Source organism: Culex pipiens, chromosome 2 (genome assembly GCF_016801865.2).
Source record: "Culex pipiens pallens isolate TS chromosome 2, TS_CPP_V2, whole genome shotgun sequence".
Taxonomy (NCBI): domain Eukaryota; kingdom Metazoa; phylum Arthropoda; class Insecta; order Diptera; family Culicidae; genus Culex; species Culex pipiens.
The window spans coordinates 151230354-151250413 of record NC_068938.1 but is presented as its reverse complement, the minus strand read 5'-3'; the positions used below and the strand labels follow the sequence as shown (position 1 = coordinate 151250413).

Here is a 20060-nt window from a genome sequence, read left to right as displayed (position 1 = left end):
TTTTAAAGCCTAATATCTTTTTGCAACAACCTACAACACCCATACTCCCATAGGTCAAAAGATAGGTAATTTCATGGAATATAAGCCTACGGTATTAACTTTTTGGCCTATCGCAGTTTTTTTCATAGTTTTACGATTTTTCTATAAAAAAATATTTTACAACTTTAGTTTTTGCCCTGTAGGCCTTCATAGCGGCATTTTTTGGTCTCAATTTTGTCATATTAGGAATCTTCGGAAAATTTATCGTAAGTTTGAAGTAATACACGGAAAGGGGATCCATCGCCAAATCGCGATAAAGTTCGCTAAAACTAGCGAAAAATGTCGCTAATTTCTCAGCCTGCACAAAAATTACCTGGAATCGCTAATTTTCTTCGCTGGTTTGGAAACCGATGAAATTCTACCAAACCAGTGAAAAAAAACACTGGTTTGGTGAAAAATGTCGCTGTTTGGGGGATCAGTTTTGCTAGAATCAGAAAATTTTCTCGCTGGTTTGGAAAAAGCGGCAGGGCACCAAAATCAACCAGGAGATTATTGTACTGGTTTTGGGAAACAATTCGCTGGTCCAGCGGATTTCTTCACTGGACCAGTGTTCTTTTACGCTGGATCAGTGTTTTCTATCGCTGACGTCCGGGTTTTTTTTCCGGCGGCAGCAGCTCGTACCAAAATCAACCAGTAGATTATTGTGCTGGTTTTGGGAAACAATTCGCTGGTCCAGCGGATTTTTTCACTGAACTGGTGTTCTTTTACGCTGGATCAGCGTTTTCTATCGCTGACGTCCGGGTTTTTTTTCCGGCGGCAGCAGCTCGTACCAAAATCAACCCGTAGATATTTGTGCTGGTTTTGGGAAACAATTCGCTGGTCCAGCGGATTTTTTCACTGAACTGGTGTTCTTTTACGCTGGATCAGCGTTTTCTATCGCTGACGTCCGGGTTTTTTTCCGGCGGCAGCAGCTCGTACCAAAATCAACCAGGAGATTATTCTACTGGTTTCGGCGAAAAATCCGCTGGTTCAGCGAATGTTTCCAGTGGACCAGTGTTTTTTTGCACTGGATCAGCGTTTTTTATCACCGACGTTTGTTTTTTTTTTTGTTTTGGCGGCAGAAGCCTATGCCAAAATAAACCAGAGGATTTGAGAACCAGAGATTAATTGGGAATCGTGTAAAGATTTCGCAGTAACGGAAGCAGAATTAAAAGAAAGTCCAGCCAGGTTGTACTTACTTGCCACAGCACAAACTGTTCCGCGGCCATGGTCAAGTTCCTCGCCTACAATTCTTGCTGCCACCTGCGACAATTTGTGCACTCATCTATGCAGCAGTACAAATACATCTCCAGCTTCACTGCACCGTATTTTTCTGCTGCGAGAACTTTATGGAAACGTGCTTCTTTTCATTGAAAAGAACCATCACCTGTTGAGTATGTATTTTAATGCTGAACACTTGATGCAGAACTTTTTCATGCTTTTTTGTTTTGAAAAACCCCCTAAAGCAATTCGATTGCCACAAATCGCTTCCAAACGTGAACAATAACAAACATTTATGACGGCTGTCGGAAGGATGTGTATCAAACCAGCGAAAACTTTCGCTGGAAAAGAAACCGTTTCGGAAATAACAAACTAGCGAAACCAAGTTGCTGGATTTGATTTCGCGCATCCACCTTTTTCAGCGAAAAATTTCGCTGGTTTAGAGAAAAATTTCGCTGATATCAGCAAAACCAACCCAGCAAAAATCGGTCGCTGGTTTGGCGATCGATCCCCTTTCCGTGTAGAGTTGTAAATTTGATTAAAAAAATAATTTAATAAAACATTTTTGAAAAAGAAATAGACCTTATAAGTAGGCGAAAACTCGTTTACCCCGGAAACGACATATTGTTAAAAAATATTTAAATTCAATTTAAATGCTATTTTATTTTCAAACATATTTACAACTCCAATACGTTGTAAAAAGTTTGTTGCAGAAAAATCGAAAAACTATGAGAAAAACTGAGATTGGGCAAAAAGTTAATACCGGTGGCTTATGTTTCATGAATTTTTTTAATAGTAATTTGCAAAAGCTATGGGAAAAGTCAAACCAATCCTGGACTTGATTAAGTTTTACGCAAATAGGAGCAATTTTAAGATTTTTCATGTTTTTTGGACCTCAAATTTCAATGCCCGTTTCACCCCACTTCCCTTTGTCGTAGAGGGCTCATATTTGGTACGAGTTCATCTCATGTATAGACAAATAAACGCTGAATGTTTCATCCAATTCGGAGCACCTCGATACGACCTCTAGAACAAACCGAGCAATATTTTCAAAAACTGCCTCTTAAAATTATTTTCAAAAGGCGGTTTATTTACTCTCACAATTTGCACGGTTTATTTACTCTCACAATTTGCACAATTTGCTTGAAATTCTAAGTGTTAACCAATTAAATTTTGAATTTGCAATTTGACATTTATAATAAAGAGAATGCAAATAAAATATAATGCCACTTTTTTTTCATAAAATTTTGTAAACCTTTGTACATAATAAAGTTGATTCATTTTTAAAAACTATGAAGGTGTTCAACCGTTAAACCACCATTCATGCAACGAAAACATGCACATTCTCCGCCTCAAAGGTATTCGAAGTTATTTTTTTTTTTTTGAATTCCAAACACGCCAGCCCTTTCCTGTCGACTCCTTAATGAAACCACACACACGAAATGCTGACCGCCAGTTGTGGCTGGTAGGTACACACTTAATTATGCATGCTCAATTTCATTGTAGTTTGACGCCGTTTTTTTTTACTGCGACCGACTCCCTCAAATCCGTCAAAAACGGACACAAAGGGACGCCGGATTTTAATTCATGAAACGCTTGGGACCCTTTCTGAATGCTTAATTTGAGATGGAGTTGAAAACACTTTCGGTTTTTTTTTTCGTTTGCTCCAACATTTCAACTTAAGGGGTAAACAACGTTTTTAATTAACTCTAGACGCAGTATTGACAGATTGATGTGACCTAAACTCACTTACTCCAGGGCTGCCGTCTGGCTCAGTATCTCGAGTATTAGTGACAGCACATCTTCGAAGTCTTTCGAAGAGCGGGCGATTGATGAGGTTATTGTTGTCAATACACAGTGATTGAGCGCAGATCTTCTGCTCGGCAATATATACTTTCACAACTCCGTTGGACTAGACACCCGTAAACGGGTTGACAGCCTGGAGTAATGGCTGACGTTTCAGAGGAGTTAATTAAAAATACAAGACACGCGCATATTTCACCGCTGCCAAACTGCTTATTGTAGGACGGTCTTGGCAAGTTAGCTGTTTCAAATTAACACACTCACTCGGTGGAAGGCATTTCGTTCTGATGTAGACATTGTTAACTGTGGTGGAGGCCGTCTTACTTCCAGTTGGACAATGTCAGGATACTGTTTCGTAAGGGTATCCATAATGGTTAATGAATGTGGTCATGCTGATTCAAGCTGGTATGACGTGATAGTCTTTAGGTGAAAATTAGTATTGCATCTGAAATCAAAAATTGAGCCATCACTAGGATAAATTCTAAATTTGAGATCATTCTGACCACGGGAACCCCTCCCTCCAATCGCTTAAAGTTTGTTTGGGAAAAAATCGTCAAAATGTATGGAGAAAAGCGACTGTTTCATTTTTTCACCTGTGGAGGGCGCAATAGTCGTCCAAGCTTTATCAATTCTCAGATGTAGAACCTTCATTACCTCTCTACAACCCAAACCCGCCTTTAGACGGGGTTCAATTTAAAAAATCGCCAATTTTTCAACCAATTTTTGATCTTTAAAAAGCATTGGAAAGAAGAACTCTTAAAACTTTAGAAAATTTATTGGTTGGAAGTTTTACTTGTTTTATATGACTTTGCCAATGTTTTTAAAACTGTCAACTTTGGGGGTCAACTTCGGCTGTGTTTTATACTATCCTTTCCATTTCCTATATTTTAAGTAAAAATATGTAATTTGACTAGTGTCCCAGATTATGCCTCTACGCATTTTTTACAACTTAAATGATAATGGTGCCATTTTATAGCAGAAAATGTGAAACACATGCAATAAAATTAAAAAGTGACTGTAAAATCATAAAAATTTAAATTGGCATAATGTAATGATAGGAGGTGTATAATGATAAGATAATTAAATAAATGGTAATTAAAATACTAAAAATAAAACAAAAAAATATAAAACAAGAGAAGAAAAGTTTTTCGTAGAACAAAAGTTGCTTAAAATGACCTCCTGAAAACGGGAAAAATAAAAAAACCGTTAAATTGAGAACAACTTTCTCGAAGACACCATATTTTTAGGTAAAAATCTGGAACAGTTGTGTTTCTCCATACATTTTGACGATTTTGACGATGCACACTTAAAGCGATTGGAGGGAGGGGTTTCCGTGGTCAGAACGAGCTCAAATTTAGAATTTATCCTAGTGATCTTTGATTTCAGGGAATAGCCATTTTTTGTTCGTTATGCAGTCTTCCGTAAAGTTTAAGTTTTTCATGAGAATAATCATGTAAAACAGTTACACTCCGAATATAATTTGCATTTTTTTACTGACCGTTTTAACAAAAAGTTTATTTTCCAAAACCTGTTTCTTTTTTCTTTTTTTATGGGATCTTTTTTTAAAGGACCAGGACTTTTTACAAGATGAATTCGAAAGAGCCATTTTAGCCATGTTTGGGTTATTTTCCGTTGAAATAAGTAAATTTATGATGTTCTGACGAGTGCCCATGTTCGCCGATTTTTGAAAAAATGACGTTTGCAATTTCAGTATTTTTTTAAAATAATTTTACTTTCTCTTGTTAGTGCCTTAGTAAAAAAATTGTTCCAAAATTGATAATGATGCAACACAGCTGAAAGGAACTCCAAAACTCTGTTATGTACTGCAAAAGTACTTATTTTATCTTGATTATTAATCAATAAAACCGAATTGAATTGAATTGAAAAATGACGAGTTTATAAAGCTATTCTTTTTTTTTACCACATAAATGAAAACGCTTGAAACCGTATTATTGCTTTAGTGATTGATTGTAAATAAATGCTGAGAGCTGAATAAAAGTTCAGAAAATGTTCACAATAAATCTTTTGGCTCTATTTTATTTCTATTAAAAGTATTATTAAATGTACATTCCTCTTTTCCGATTAGATGCAAAGCTTTAAAAATAAATTTATTAAAGTATCATTTTAAATTAAAAATTTTAGTTTATGCAACAAGTTGGCAAATGAGTTTTTTTTCAACACGAGACAACGAGTGCTGAAAAAATCGTGTTATTTTCGGTAAGGTCATTTTTGGGCAAATCGTACCTACAAAAAAGGCACGATTTGGAAGATTTCATGAAAATATGCAGTATGAATAACTAAAGTTTCTAATACCGTTTTGGATGATATGATTTATTTTGGAATTTGAATTACAAAGATTTATATATACAGTATGTAAAAAAGTATTTACACCCCACAATGCACATTTTGTGATGAAACATGTTAACAATTTAAAGTTTGACAGAAACCTAGTACTACGTTTTGTTCAGAAACTCATGCCGAACATTTTGCTCTAAAAAGCTCATGAAAAGATGATTTCTATAAAAAAGTTATATAACCAATACTATCACAAAAATAAAAAAGGTGCAAAAAAAGTTTGTACAACTTTCGAAAAATTAACATAAATAAAGTTATTTGTTGACAAATCACGATGATTCCAGTCTTCCAACTCCAAATAGACATCCTTGATTGATTAAAAATTGAAAAATTCAAAATTCAAAAAATAATTTGAATTGAATATAAAGTTTACCAACTAACTTTTAATTTAACTAAATGTCAATATATTACCATAGAATTGCTAAATAAACATTTTGGAGTGGGTTTGACGCCGTTTTGGGGGTCTTTGTATCGATAGAATAGATTTATCGTTGGAATTTCGTACTAACCCGGAATTACGTCGTCGGGAAATCCGCCGGCATCCGAACCGGTCCACGATTCACAAGTCAACCTATGTGGCATCGGAATGGGCATAAAATTTACGATCTTTGGATACCCAAACATCTAGGTTTTCTATAAAACCCACGGTTTTAAATATCATCGTTTTTTATATCATATCTTTTCATGAGCTTTTTGTAGCAAAATATTCGGCATGAGTTTCTGAACAAAACGTAGTACTAGGTTTCTGTCAAACTTTAAATTGTTAACATGTTTCATCACAAAATGTGTATTGTGCCCAAGGGGTGTAAATACTTTTTTTACATACTGTACCAGAAAATCTGTTTTAAAAAGTCTGATAAAAATATATAATGAGCTGTTTGATGAAGAAAAAAATAATAGCTAAAAGTGTTTCAACCTGATAATTCAGTTCAACAAACTTTTGAGACATTTACCTTAAAATCGGATACAGTTAAACGCTCTGCTTCGGCGTCATTTTTACTGCTTATTCTCGGAATCGACATCAGGTACCAAGAATTTGAAACGTGACTATATCGAGGTTGCATCTGCTGACCACTCGCATCAATGAAAACTAAGGTATGCGCTTATTTCACACGTTGGCGCTCACTCGCACAATTTAGCATTCCTGGCAGTTAAAACCGCAACTCTTCTTCAGCAGCAGCTCGATGAGATCGTAAAGATAACAACCACCAAAAGATCGTTAAATTGAATTAAATGGCGTTAACGATGGCTTTAAAAGTTGAGCGAACCAGCAGTTTTTTTTGTGACTAACCAGCACACCTCCATAAAGTTTTTTTTTGTTACTCAGGAATAACCATCATATCGTTTGCAGTCTCATCGATCATAAATTATTTGGTAGGACAGCAATCGAGACATTGCTCGGGAGGGTGGGGAAAACGACGAGCAACTTTGGCAATTGCTGTTCACTTTGTGATGAGGTCGAGTTAACCCTCTTGTGACCTTTCTTTTGGCATGTTTTAGTTTCAATTTGTATTTTTTTCAATTTTTGTTCCGTTTTCAATGGTTGAGTCCTGCCTCAAATAAATCGATTATCGTAATAGAGTTGCCCGAAGGGATTGCCACCAAACAATCTACAGAGGGGAGAATAAATTATTTCCCCAACTTTCGGACCAAGTCAGATGGCAATTATAACACAATTCAATCGATGACCCAGAGTCCCGGGTCCTGCAATGATGAATGGGTCGTCGTCTCGAAGGAGGGGGGGTAGAAGACAAATGGTTTCAATGATACCGACTTTGGATTAATTGGATGGTGAAGTCGTGAAGCTTAAGGGCTGACCAAGGGGACGTCTCGATGGCACATTTGTCAACGAGGGGGGGCGGACACAGATGGTGTCGCTGGTGGGACGGTAATTGAATGGTTTGTGTTCGGTTTTTTTCGCTTTAAATGCACTTTGTAAGATTTATTTTCATGTTTACTGGTGGCAGACACGAACAAAGGGAATAAAGACCGAGTGAGTTGCCTGTTGAATGGGACGGGGACGTCTTCTACGATTGTTAAAAGGTTGTCTAAAGTGTCGTGTTTCATGATAATTGCAGTTGGCTTAATTGGTGGTCTAATGTGTACTTATCATTGGATTATCCCCATTAATTTGAGTGAATTTATCATTTGGTTTCCTATTATAATTATTCCTTAGTGTTTTGAGAAATTAAATTACCACATTTAAGAAAAAAAACTAATTTTAAAACCATTTTTAAATAAAATGGCTCAAACCAAGTCAGTTGACCTACTTTTCACCTAAAACCACCTTGCAATCCCCTGATCTGGTCAGCCACCATATCCAGCTGACCAAACAAGCAATCTCATTTCAACAAACAAAAAGCAACAACAACAACAACCCATTAAAATGTGACCAAAGCAACTCCATCAAAGTCCATTAAGATTCATAAACAGCAATGCACTCGGTCGTCCCAGTGCGAGGCGATCTTCTGCGAAGGATAAACAATTAAGATTGGGAATTATGCTCCCGGGTCCCGCCGGACGTCCCAGTCGGACTCCAGGACGACCAAGTCACGAACCGGGGCTCAAATTAATAAGAACAAACTGATAGCTCCACTCCATAGTATCCCGGGAAGGCGCAAACAGCGAGCTGTGAAGCGAACTTCTGACCGTAACAATTAATAGTAAGTTGCATTTGGAGTTCTGCTTCGTGGGGGTGACTTTGTACAATTTGAATTTTCTTGTTTCTTGTTTCTTGTTTCTTGTTTCTTGTTTCTTGTTTCTTGTATCTTGTTTCTTGTTTCTTGTTTCTTGTTTCTTGTTTCTTGTTTCTTGTTTCTTGTTTCTTGTTTCTTGTTTCTTGTTTCTTGTTTCTTGTTTCTTGTTTCTTGTTTCTTGTTTCTTGTTTCTTGTTTCTTGTTTCTTGTTTCTTGTTTCTTGTTTCTTGTTTCTTGTTTCTTGTTTCTTGTTTCTTGTTTCTTGTTTCTTGTTTCTTGTTTCTTGTTTCTTGTTTCTTGTTTCTTGTTTCTTGTTTCTTGTTTCTTGTTTCTTGTTTCTTGTTTCTTGTTTCTTGTTTCTTGTTTCTTGTTTCTTGTTTCTTGTTTCTTGTTTCTTGTTTCTTGTTTCTTGTTTCTTGTTTCTTGTTTCTTGTTTCTTGTTTCTTGTTTCTTGTTTCTTGTTTCTTGTTTCTTGTTTCTTGTTTCTTGTTTCTTGTTTCTCGTTTCTTGTTTCTAGTTTCTTGTTTCTTATTTCTTTAAATTTGAAAATCAGTCCAAAGTCACCCCACCCAACCACGCCGTTGGCCGTTGCACTTTGCACATTAGACCAACAGTCCCAGAAAGCGGCCACGGGGCGGCACGAGGAGGGAATTCCCTCCTTTGCATACACAAAGAGTGCAAATTTTTATTGCCTCCGAGGAGACCAATTTCGAGGAATGGCTCTGCTGCTCCGATGGCCAGGCCACACGGACAAAGTGGTCCTATGAATCGCTGATGGCCATCGTGCCGTATGGAAAAACTTATTTGGGGGGGAGGGGGAAGCTTTGGGATGACCTCCGGTGGGGAGCTTTCGGGTGGGACGCAGTCGAGTAGAAAAATTAATTAAAAACTGCACTAGAATAATTAAAAGTCTCTAGTTGGAGTTAGAGGGAGGAAGGAGGGCAGTGTTGCCAGCCAATTTGATAAAGTTCGACCAAAAATTTGGTTTAAATTTGATTGTCTAGTTCTTATTGAAAAACAGATTTGAAACTAAAACAGCAATTTCGGCAACACTGCTAATCTAGCGTCATTCAAGTAGAACCACAAAAAGTCCTCAACTTTCAAGGCGATCAATTTCATTTTGCCTTCAAATTCCCCAACTGGTGTTTAGGAAAATCCCTAAGGAAACAAAAGTCATCAAATTGAAACAAACAACATCAAAAAACGGATATCAAGTGTGCTGGCCGCACTGCTTAGCACCGATAATAATTTAAATAAATATGCAATAGGTCGAACAGCACACTTCCTCCCTCGGTTTGAACTCTATTAAGGGGTAGGGGAAATTCCGTTTCTCCGCGATATGGTGCATTTCAAGAAGAGGGTCGCTTTGGGATTCACCACGTGTTTTGAAGATGCAGAACAAAACGAAGACGACGACGACGGCCTTCCGGTGGCTGTGCTGTGAAGAAGTTCCTTCGCGAATGCACATTTGCATGCGATTTGCATGCGGCGATGAACAAATTTTCGAAATGTTCCAAGTTGGACTCGCGTGGGGATCGTTTGAGGGGGAATGTAGGGTAAGATTATGAGAAAAAAAAATTAATTTTAAATTTTCGGATATGCTATATTCGCAAAATTTGCGTGTTGATTACTTTTCACTTCTTTCAAATCTCGAATCTAGAATCTTGAATCAAAATCACTTTTTTTGCCTATCCTCAATACTCTGTTCTCGTTTCTCAAAGCTCTTTTCAATACTTTGTCAATTTTTTATTTTGTTTATTCTCTTCACTATATCCTCTCTTTTCTATTCGCTATTCTCTATTCTCTATTCTCTTTTCTCTTTTTTCTATTCTCTATTCTCTATTCTCTATTCTCTATTCTCTATTCTCTATTCTCTATTCTCTATTCTCTATTCTCTATTCTCTATTCTCCATTATCTATTCTCTATTCTCTATTCTCTATTTGTTTTTGATTTTTATTTTCTAACATATTTTTAAAATGCATTCTTTCTTGAATTCTGTAAACAGTGTCCCGTTTGACCCCCATTTAATTCCCACTCAAACTCACCATTTTAACAGTGAAACTCACACCAAAAAGGGCCGCTCGCGCTCGTCCTCCTCTCTTCGTTTAATGGTCCACACCTAAACGGCTGGCGCCAGCCATTCCAAATGAAGTTGACAATAATTAAAGGATGTTTGTAGCACGTGGTGGCGGCCCAAGTCGACGACATTGAATTCGAATGAGCTTCGCTCTGCACAGTTCATTGATTTCGAATTACAAAGCGAAAGAGAGTGGTGTTTATTGTTCTTCGTGGAAGAGTGCGTGATGGTTGGAAATGTTTGATTAGCGATTGATAACGCACGCTTGATTGACAGTTGCTTTATTGATGGTTGACAGATTGTAATAATGCTTAGAGGAAAACACTACAAAAAAAAGTTTCCAGCGATCCTGCCAGGAGTCGAACCTGGAATCTTCTGATCCGTAGTCAGACGCGTTATCCATTGCGCCACAGGACCCTGTTGATATAAGTTGTACTAACAAGCTGCCACGTCATCTATTTTCGACACAGCAAGCTCAAATTCTGGCAACAGTAAAGACTGAGCAGAACCAAAACAAACTGACGAAAACCGGCACCGAGATTAGAAGAGCCGGCTGATAAATGTGTGTTTGGTGCGACTTGTGGCAGTGTATTTGAGCAGCAGAAGAAGCAAACAGAGAAGAGGAAAGATCAAGCAAACTTGGAAGAACCAAAACATACGAAAGCACGTGTTACGGGACGCGGTCAATGGCGGCTTCTGGTTTAAAGCCTTGGCATTCGATAACCAAAATTATAACAAATAACTTAATCTTAATCAATTGTACCATTTAATAACTGAACAATGGAACAACTGTAAAATAGAACAACTGTACAATTGAACAACTGTACAATTGAACAACTGTACAATTGAACAACTGTACAATTGAACAACTGTACAATTGAACAACTGTACAATTGAACAACTGTACAATTGAACAACTGTACAATTGAACAACTGTACAATTGAACAACTGTACAATTGAACAACTGTACAATTGAACAACTGTACAATAGAACAACTGTACAATTGAACAACTGTACAATTGAATAACTCAAAAACTTCAAATGCTCCACCAAGGGTTACGTCAACTTACGAAATCGTCGCCAAGCAAAGTATTACAAACCAGTTCGTGTAAAACTGCCTCGGAAATCGAGAAACCGTCTGTCAGCTGCGTGCCATCTCAGGGGCCATTGGACCCGTCGTCGTGTTTTGATGTCAAACAAGCCACTACTGGCGTGTGCGAATTATTATTCATATTTCGAGTTTGATTATGGCCGTCGGGAGCAAAAGTGCCTGTTTTGGGGTACTTATTTCGTCGCGCCATCAGCGACTGGGGCAGCAGTAGTGCTAATTTAGTGCTTTGGTTGGGCAAGAGAAAGAGTGGCACCTGAGTCACACTTTTCACAGCGTTTTGGAGATGCTAATGGCCTCGGGGAGGGTGAATGCAGTTTTGGGACTAATGACTCATTTTCAAAAGTTATTAAACTGTACAGTTGTTCAATTCCAGAGTTTTTTTTAAAAGGACCTATAAACTATTGTCTTTCATATGTTTATAGGACCTATTCCAAAAAAACTCTAGAATTGTACAGTTGTTCAATTGTACAGTTGTTCAATTGTACAGTTGTTCAATTGTACAGTTGTTCAATTGTACAGTTGTTCAATTGTACAGTTGTTCCGGAGCACAAATGCTCATTTGAAAAATTGTTCTGCCGTTCAGCGTTATCCAACAAGTCCAACATGCTGACCCACTACCCTACTGTCGGATCGAACTTCAGATTAGCACGAATGTTCAACTATTTTTAATCTTCACTGGGTTTCGCCTGCCGGCGGCTACTCCCGACGCACATTTAACTCGTTTGCCTGCTTCTCAGCTTATATTTTCCAGTTTTGGTTTTGTCATAAATCTGTCGGCTCTTTTACTTCTTTACTCTTGCTTTTTTAACGTTTTTGTCGGAATCTCAATTGAACCATTGAGTGTTTTGCTTTCGTATTTGCTTTGCCTAGGTAGAGGCAAGCCTAAAAATAGAACTTTTCAAAATTCTTCATTCAAATTGCTGTGCGGCGTATGTTTGTTGGAAATTCTTCTTTTTGGAAGTTCGCTACTGTCTCTTTGAAACAGTGTTTCCGCATTATTCATGAATGTTTACGGTATCGTATGCGTTTGAAGTTTGTTGAAACGCGGTTTCTCCCACTAATGATGACTGATTTTTTGGCGAATCACTTGTGTCGTGATGTAGTGTGCCGTTATGTTGTTGACTTTTTTGGGTTGTTGACGGTTGCGCCAAACAATGGCGATGACTTGTGGATTTGTGGATACATGTAAAATTAGTAATGAATTTACAAAAAATGCTGGATGTAGAGAATTATACTTACTATTTTTAAGGTAATAATGTTTCATTTAATCAACCCTATTAAAAATCAATCGAAATTATAGAATTGCTAAAGACGACTAAAATACCTTTCTGCAAATTTGAAATTGAAAATTCTTGAAAAAAAATCATGATTGAACTTTGAAAATCGAACAACTTTATCACAACAAAGCTGTGCAAAGAATTGAAATTGTGAAATAAAACTGTGTTTTTCCAAGATTTTTATTTGAAAACTATGAAAGATTTTAGAATTGTAACAAAACATTGCATGCAAAAAAATAAATATTAAAATAACATGCCATAGTTTTAACATTTGCATAGAAAAAGTGTTTTGAAATATATTTTACACTAGTTCAGTTGTTTTGCAATAAAAGTTTTCAAAAAATGTAAAATTTGACGAAAACAAAAATTTTAGCGAAAAAAAAACATTAGCGATAGTAGACATCGAAAATTTTCAAAAATCAAAAGATTTTTAAATCAACTCAAACATGCTAAAAATGATTCTAAACGCAGGGGAATTCATTTTAAATTGATTTTAACTGATTGCACTTAAATTTTCATAAAAATATTGATGTTTTTTGGAAAAATATTTTTTTGCCCCCTTATTTTTCGGGTCAACTTTAAGGGGGGGGACAAAAACTTCAAATAAAATTTGTACCAGCCTTATTTCATTTTCTTACTTTTAACATATTTTTACAATTCTATGACCTAATTTGAGTTAAATTTGAATGGTTGAATGCCTTTTTAATTAAAAATGCACTTTTTTAATATTTAATCACCGCCATTTTGGCCGCCATCTTGGATTTAAAATTTCTAAATCACTTTAGAGTAGTTTAGGGGTCATACTTAAGCTCAAAAATAAAAAAAAATAAAAAAATCCCTGATTCGATTATCCGAAGTTTCGATTATCCGATTTTTTTTCGAGTATGGACTGAAATAATTTAAAATGAAATTTCGTGTTTGATTTTTCAAAAGAGTGTCCATGTTTGTTCATTTCGAAAAACATATTTTAATCTTTCAAATTCACTATTAATTTCATTTTAAAACCACAAAAATTAAACAAATAATTTGTAATTTAAAGCAAAGCAAAGAATTGAAAATAGGAAAAACGATTTTTAAATGTTTTTCAATAGGGTTATTGCAAAAAATCAAGGAGTAAGAAAAAAAAAGATTTATTGACTAAAATTAACATTTTCATTAAAACAAAAATTATTCAGAATTCATCGCATTATGCTTATTTATGTATTTTTAATCTAATATAGATTTTTTAATAATTTTACATAAAGCAACCGAAAAATTTGGTATTTTAAAATTTGTTGACAGTTGCCCAACGCCTAAAAAAGGCTTGAAATTTGTAATTAAGTTTGTACCAGCCCTAGTGAAAAGAAAAATCAACGGACTTGCCAACTATTGGTCCGATCTTCAATGTTGAAAATAACATAGTTGTGAAATTTACCATTTTTTCGAATACAAATATAAAAAAAATCAAGTTCAACAGTTATGACATAGTTTTATACTTTGAAATTTTTGGAATAATTTAATTTTGACAAAGAACTTTGTCCTAAGGTTTCTATACGTGGTGTCAATCCAAAATTTTCGCGAAGCGAAAACGTTACGTGACGAATTCCCCTCTCGGCAAATTTCCCCTCTTTTTGGTGCACGCTGGTTGGATGAACGAACGTTTCCCAATCAGTCAATCGAGAGACGTGAGATTGATGTATCTAAATTCACCCCCACTCTACCTCATAATTTTCGGATCGTCGACGAGCCAACAAAACTCGGCTCGGACGGTCCCGAAAATTCATTCTATTGCTGGACGTCGACGAGAACACATCAGAAGCAGATGGCCTGGTGGCCCGGTAGCAGACGGCCTGGAGGTCCGGGAGCAGATGGCTTGGAGGCAAGGACCAGCTAAGACATGCCAGTCGCGGGAGTCGATAATTGGAACTGGCCACCACCTGGACTGGAGTGGCCGGAGGCCCCAGGGATGTTCCGATGGGGGGACATTTTCCGGACCGTAAGAGTTGGGGCAATATGGGTATCAAACTTAATGGTTTTTGATACCGGACATGAAATTTGACATTTTGGCAGTAGTGGCCACAATCCGGAGTGGCCGAAGGCCCCGCGGATGTTCCGATGGGGGGACATTTGCCGGACCGTAAGAGTTGGGGCAATATGGGTATCAAACTTTATGGTTTTTGATACTGGACATGAAATTTGACATTTCGGCAGTAGTGGCCACAATCCAGAGTGACCGGAGGCCCCGCGGATGTTCCGATGGGGGGACATTTGCCGAACCGTAAGTGTTGGGGCAATATGGGTATCAAACTTTATGGTTTTTGATACTGGACATGAAATTTGACATTTCGGCAGTAGTGGCCACAATCCATAGTGACCGGAGGCCCCGCGGATGTTCCGATGGAGGGGCATTTGCCGGATCGTAAGAGTTGGGGCAATACGGGTATCAAACTTTATGGTTTTTGCTACTGGAAATGAAATTTGACATTTCGGCAGTAGTGGCTACAAATCGGAGTGGCCGGAGGCCGCGCGGATGTTCCGATGGGAGGACATTTGCCGGACCGTAAGAGTTGGGGCAATATGGGTATCAAACTTTATGATTTTTGATACTGGACATAAAAAGTTGCATTTGGCCATTATCTGAAACTAAGCAGTTAAAATATATTGCTTATTAGGCAGGAAGTAATAAATAGATTACTGCGATGCCCATTTTTTTGAGCCACTGCGAAAATCTGTTTCTGGAAATTTCAAATAACTATCTCGTAATCATTAAGAGCCCTGTAAGGGTAGTTTTTCAATGTCGTGCTAGAAGGTGTTATGAGACGAGCGGGCTTCAATATGCGGGGCACGATCTTCAGCAAGTCCAACCAATTCATCTGCTTCGCTGACGACATGGACATTGTTGGCAGAACGTTCAAGGCGGTTGCGGATGCGTACACCGGCTTGAAGCGGGAAGCAGAGAAGGTTGGGCTAAGGGTGAATGTGGCGAAGACAAAGTACCTGCTGGCAGGAGGAACCGAGTCCCTTAGGGCTCGCATTGGACCAAGCGTTACAATCGACGGGGACGAATTCGAGGTGGTGGAGGAGTTTGTATACCTCGGTGACGTCGGACAACAGCTGCAGCAGGGAAATTCGGAGACGCATCATCGCTGGAAGTCGTGCTTATTTCGGTCTCCACAAGAGCCTAAGGTCCCGGAAATTCTCCCTACATACGAAGTGTTCCATCTACAAGTCGCTGATAAGACCGGTCGTCCTCTACGGGCACGAGACGTGGACAATGCTCGAAGAGGACATACGAGCGCTAAGCGTCTTCGAACGTCGAGTGCTAAGGACCATCTTTGGTGGCGTATTTGGGAACGACGGATGGCGGCGGAGAATGAACCACGAACTTGCACAACTCTACAACGAACCAAGCATCCGGAAGGTCGCGAAGGCTGGACGGTTGCAGTGGGCCGGTCATGTTGCAAGGATGCCGGAACGTACCGAGCAATTGAGCCAACGGAACCAGAAGATCAATCCTGCGAAGTTGGTGTTTGTGTCGGAACCGGTAGGAACAAGACGTAGGGGGGTGCAACGTGCGAGGTGGGTGGACCAAGTGGAGAGCGATCTAGAAAGTGTGGGTGCACCGCGAAATTGGAGACATGCAGCCATGGACCGAGCTTGTTGGCGGAGAATCGTGCAGCAGGCCAAGCTAATGGTGTAGCGCCAATAAAAGTAAGTAAGTAAGTAAGTAAGTAAGGGTAGTTTTTAATGTCTGCTGTTCAAATTTCCTTTACTGCCACCGATTGCATGCAACAGCCTTGCAAGAACATTCCCGCATCTTGGTAACTTTCGAGTGGTGAAGGAAAGTAAATTGATTTCACCTCGATTTCTATTTCAGCTCCACTTGCAATTTCCGTCCCCTTAGTTTGATAGGATGTTAATTATAAGGGGGGAAATTTGGACCGGACATTCTAGTCGAAAATTACAACAATCATCTTGCAAAGTTCTTTGTCATACTGGTTATGTGTAACATAACCACCTGCACCTTTTTTTCTTGATTTTTTTATTTGACATTTTGGAAAATTTCAAACATTCTTTATTATTGAAAATCGTACCAATAGTTGCCGATATGTTTTCGGTGTAAGACATTTTCTGGCCTTGTTTGAGATTGTGATAAATGTTATTTAATTGTAAAGTGTAAACCTGGTCAGAGTCGAGAGTTTATTTCATACTTTAAGCCAAATTATGAAAATTATTTCGAAGAAATGTCGATTCAAAAGAAACTTTTATTGAAAAAAAAAAATGGTACAATCAATAAGAACGTATTAGGAATTTATTTAATTTTCAATATTATTTACAGATGCTCGAGTCGAATGATGATTTTATATGTTGAAAAAAAAAAGAATAATGTCTCAAGCCTTTTTTTTATTTACTAATAGTGGTTCTCAAAATTTTGTTTCTTCTATATCGCTTGTCAAGTTTTTTTTTCAATTTGAAAATAATGATTTTTATTATCTTTAAGGTAGATATTTAAGTTGTTTCTTTTTCTGTTTCACGTTTTTAACAGATGAATTGAAAAAAAATCTTTTATTCGCCTTCACGTGTCATTATTTTGACTAGAACTCGGATTACATTTACGTATCGTTTCAAAAGCCGTTGATATGAATATTGATAAAAATGTTTTTCGAACATGCAACGTTGTTCTACATTTGCTAGATATTTGACATTGGGAAGAATTTTCTAGTGATTCATATATCTTGATGATCTGGCAACACTGGCATTGTCATGCAATTTTGAAAATTAAACAAATTTTACCAAAAATTCAAGAGTGAAAGTTGTGTTTTTGACGGATTTGTTATACCTTTTTCAAATTCAATCGAAAATCTTTTCAAACCTGTTTTTTCGAAATGTTTATTTTAAAATAATCGTAAATCTGAATAAATTCAATTTATCAGCACGTAAATCAACCTTACGACCGATTCGTGACAAAAGTAATTGAAGCAGCAAATTCCACACAATCTCGTAGTGGCATATTACAGTACAACCCACTATCGCCAAACTAGTCGTGTCATGGTTATCAAGCAGAATAATAAAAGTCTGTACCCCGTACTACAGAGTGAGTGAGTGCAAGTAAATCAGTTCAGTAGGTAGCCACTTATTGCACAATTCACTTACGTAACACTTAAACTTGCCCGGAGAACGCTTGTCAATGTCAGCAATCCATCTTTGGCTACAGCGACCCCGGCCAACAGATCAACGCAGCAGTTAAAACAGTTCGCTGAGTGTCGATTCTAATTGATGTATCGGTTCGCTTTCCGGGAATCCAGCTCCGATGATTGATGAACGGAACTGAACACTCCCAGATGTCGAAGGGAAAGACTTTCGAGGGAAAATTTATTCTAATCACTCCTCCAAACATGAAGTGGGAGATATCCACTTCGCCATTAGCAATGTAAATATCGAGTTTGAACGTTACGAAATCCTGGCCAGAATTGAACTCCGGGGGTGGTCCCATAAATTAAGAGAGTACGTCTGTCCAAACATAGGGACCCCTACGAGTTGCGAGGAGCGATGATGATGAAACCGAGATAGATGCAATCCAATAAAAGGAAGAAGTTGTTGAGGAGGATGACGCGATGCGCTCAGAGCTCGACAATGAATCCCACTTAATTTTTCATTCTCTAATCTTACTTTATGCTTCATAATCTGCATTGATGGGATGTGCAACGTGCTGGCATTTCATTATTGTACTTTTGAGTAACTTATGCGTGTGTTCCAGTCTGGTGAGGAAAGCGCGTGGTTGGAGTTTTGTTTATGTTTTTCCTTGTTGAGAGAGAGATGCTTGAATGAGTTATGAGTTCCTGGAAGAATCTTTAAAAGCTGTTTGTTCCATTGAAAAGAGCAGTGTAAAGAACACAATCGCCATTCAAATGTCAAGCGATGTCATCGAGCAAGTCAATCATTTTCGGAAAGGAAATTAGCTGTTATGACGATAAAAGCAAATTCATCTCCTCCTTTTTTTATTTCTCAGCCTTCTTCAAACTTATAACTAATTTTGATATAAATACCGTTATTGTTTTATGCTAATATTTTTTTTCAATTTAAGAAAAGTATGGCGGTCAACGATTGCTTTAAAATGTGTATCCAAAATCTTTTAATAAAATCTAACTTTCATAGGGGTCCTGTGGCGCAATGGATAACGCGTCTGACTACGGATCAGAAGATTCCAGGTTCGACTCCTGGCAGGATCGCACCGAAGCAAAACTTTTTTATTACTCGTATATGCTGTGTCTACAGAATAAATCGTAGTGTCAACCTTTCCCACATCATTTAGCGACGTTCTAGCTTCACTGACTTTCCACGGTAATAACTCAACAGTCCCGTTCATAAGTCAGACGAGAAAATTGTACTGCAGTAAGGAAAAGGTTTGTGTCTTCTTCTTTTCCAGCTAATAAATCAGGACTTTTCGTCGCCTCTTCCAAAAGCCCTTCCTCAAATAATCAAGAAACGTGGTTGACGATCCAATCACTTTCCGATCTTCACGCGTAATACTCAGTGTTGAAACTCTTCCTTCATGGTTGAACGGGTCTTGGTTGATGACTTCTTCTTCTTGTACTCACTACCTATAAATATACGAGCAACAGCGGTAGCAATCTCAACCGCGTCGAGTTTCGAGACATTCAGTTTTCTTAGCAGATTTTCATTTTTCGATTATCTTTTATTTTAATACCTCGCGATCAGACTTTAATTTATGTAGTTGCCCCGCGGCGCCGCCAACCATCGTTGCAGTGTGAGAAGAACTTCATGAAGATGCAGAAAAACTCCCAGTTGTAGATCTGCCTGGATACGATGCTGTAAGACGGCACGTGGCACTGAGTCAGTTGCTGACGTCGGGAGAAAGTAAGCCAGGAATAGGACGTAGAATTACGACTTGAAGAGAGAGGATTATTACGTGGGTTTTGAGAAGAGCTGGTTGTAGGTTGTATAAATTATTTTGATTTGTTTTTTCTTTGTAGATTAAGAAATTTCTTTGATTAGGATAAAAAAATCCTGTCGGAAAAAGGAACACGTTAATAAATATAATAAAAAAAAATACTTCTACTTAATTTCTTACACTCGGGTTGGTTCTCATTTTTATAGCATTCTTGAACTTTTAAATATTTTTGTTTCATTGCTTTTGCACACATTTACGTCAGCTGACGCACTTTTTCTTCAAAAATGCAGGTCATCTTTTGTAACGCGTCATATTCTACTAACCCAAATTTCCAAGTAAAGAAACACACATTTTTTCATCCACCCACGTGCCGTGGCACAATTCGCGCCGGTAAACCATCAATTATCGTGTTCTGAATGCTCGAAATATCTGAAATATTTCGCTCACCCCGAAACAAGGATCCCACATTCCCATTAGTCATCTCAAGTCTCGTGAGTTCACCCCAGAAGTCGAGGCCTGGCAGGGGATCAAATGCTGAACCCATCCCGTCCCATGTGCAACATCTGGACACGGTCTGCCGACTATCCAGAGCCAATTAGACAATGCT

At 37.9% G+C, this 20060-nt stretch overlaps 1 protein-coding gene and 2 non-coding genes across 3 annotated transcripts in view; 2 read left to right on the top strand and 1 right to left on the bottom strand.

Moving 5' to 3' along the window:
* The window catches only part of LOC120427538 (matrix metalloproteinase-2), a 574651-nt gene that overhangs the window by 15319 nt on the left and 539272 nt on the right, over positions 1-20060 (top strand). The gene's annotated exons all lie outside the window — the stretch shown is intronic.
* On the bottom strand, positions 10516-10588 carry Trnar-acg (transfer RNA arginine (anticodon ACG)). Its single transcript has one exon. It is a non-coding gene; the product is annotated as a tRNA-Arg (tRNA).
* Positions 18698-18770, top strand: Trnar-acg (transfer RNA arginine (anticodon ACG)). The gene has a single exon. It is a non-coding gene; the product is annotated as a tRNA-Arg (tRNA).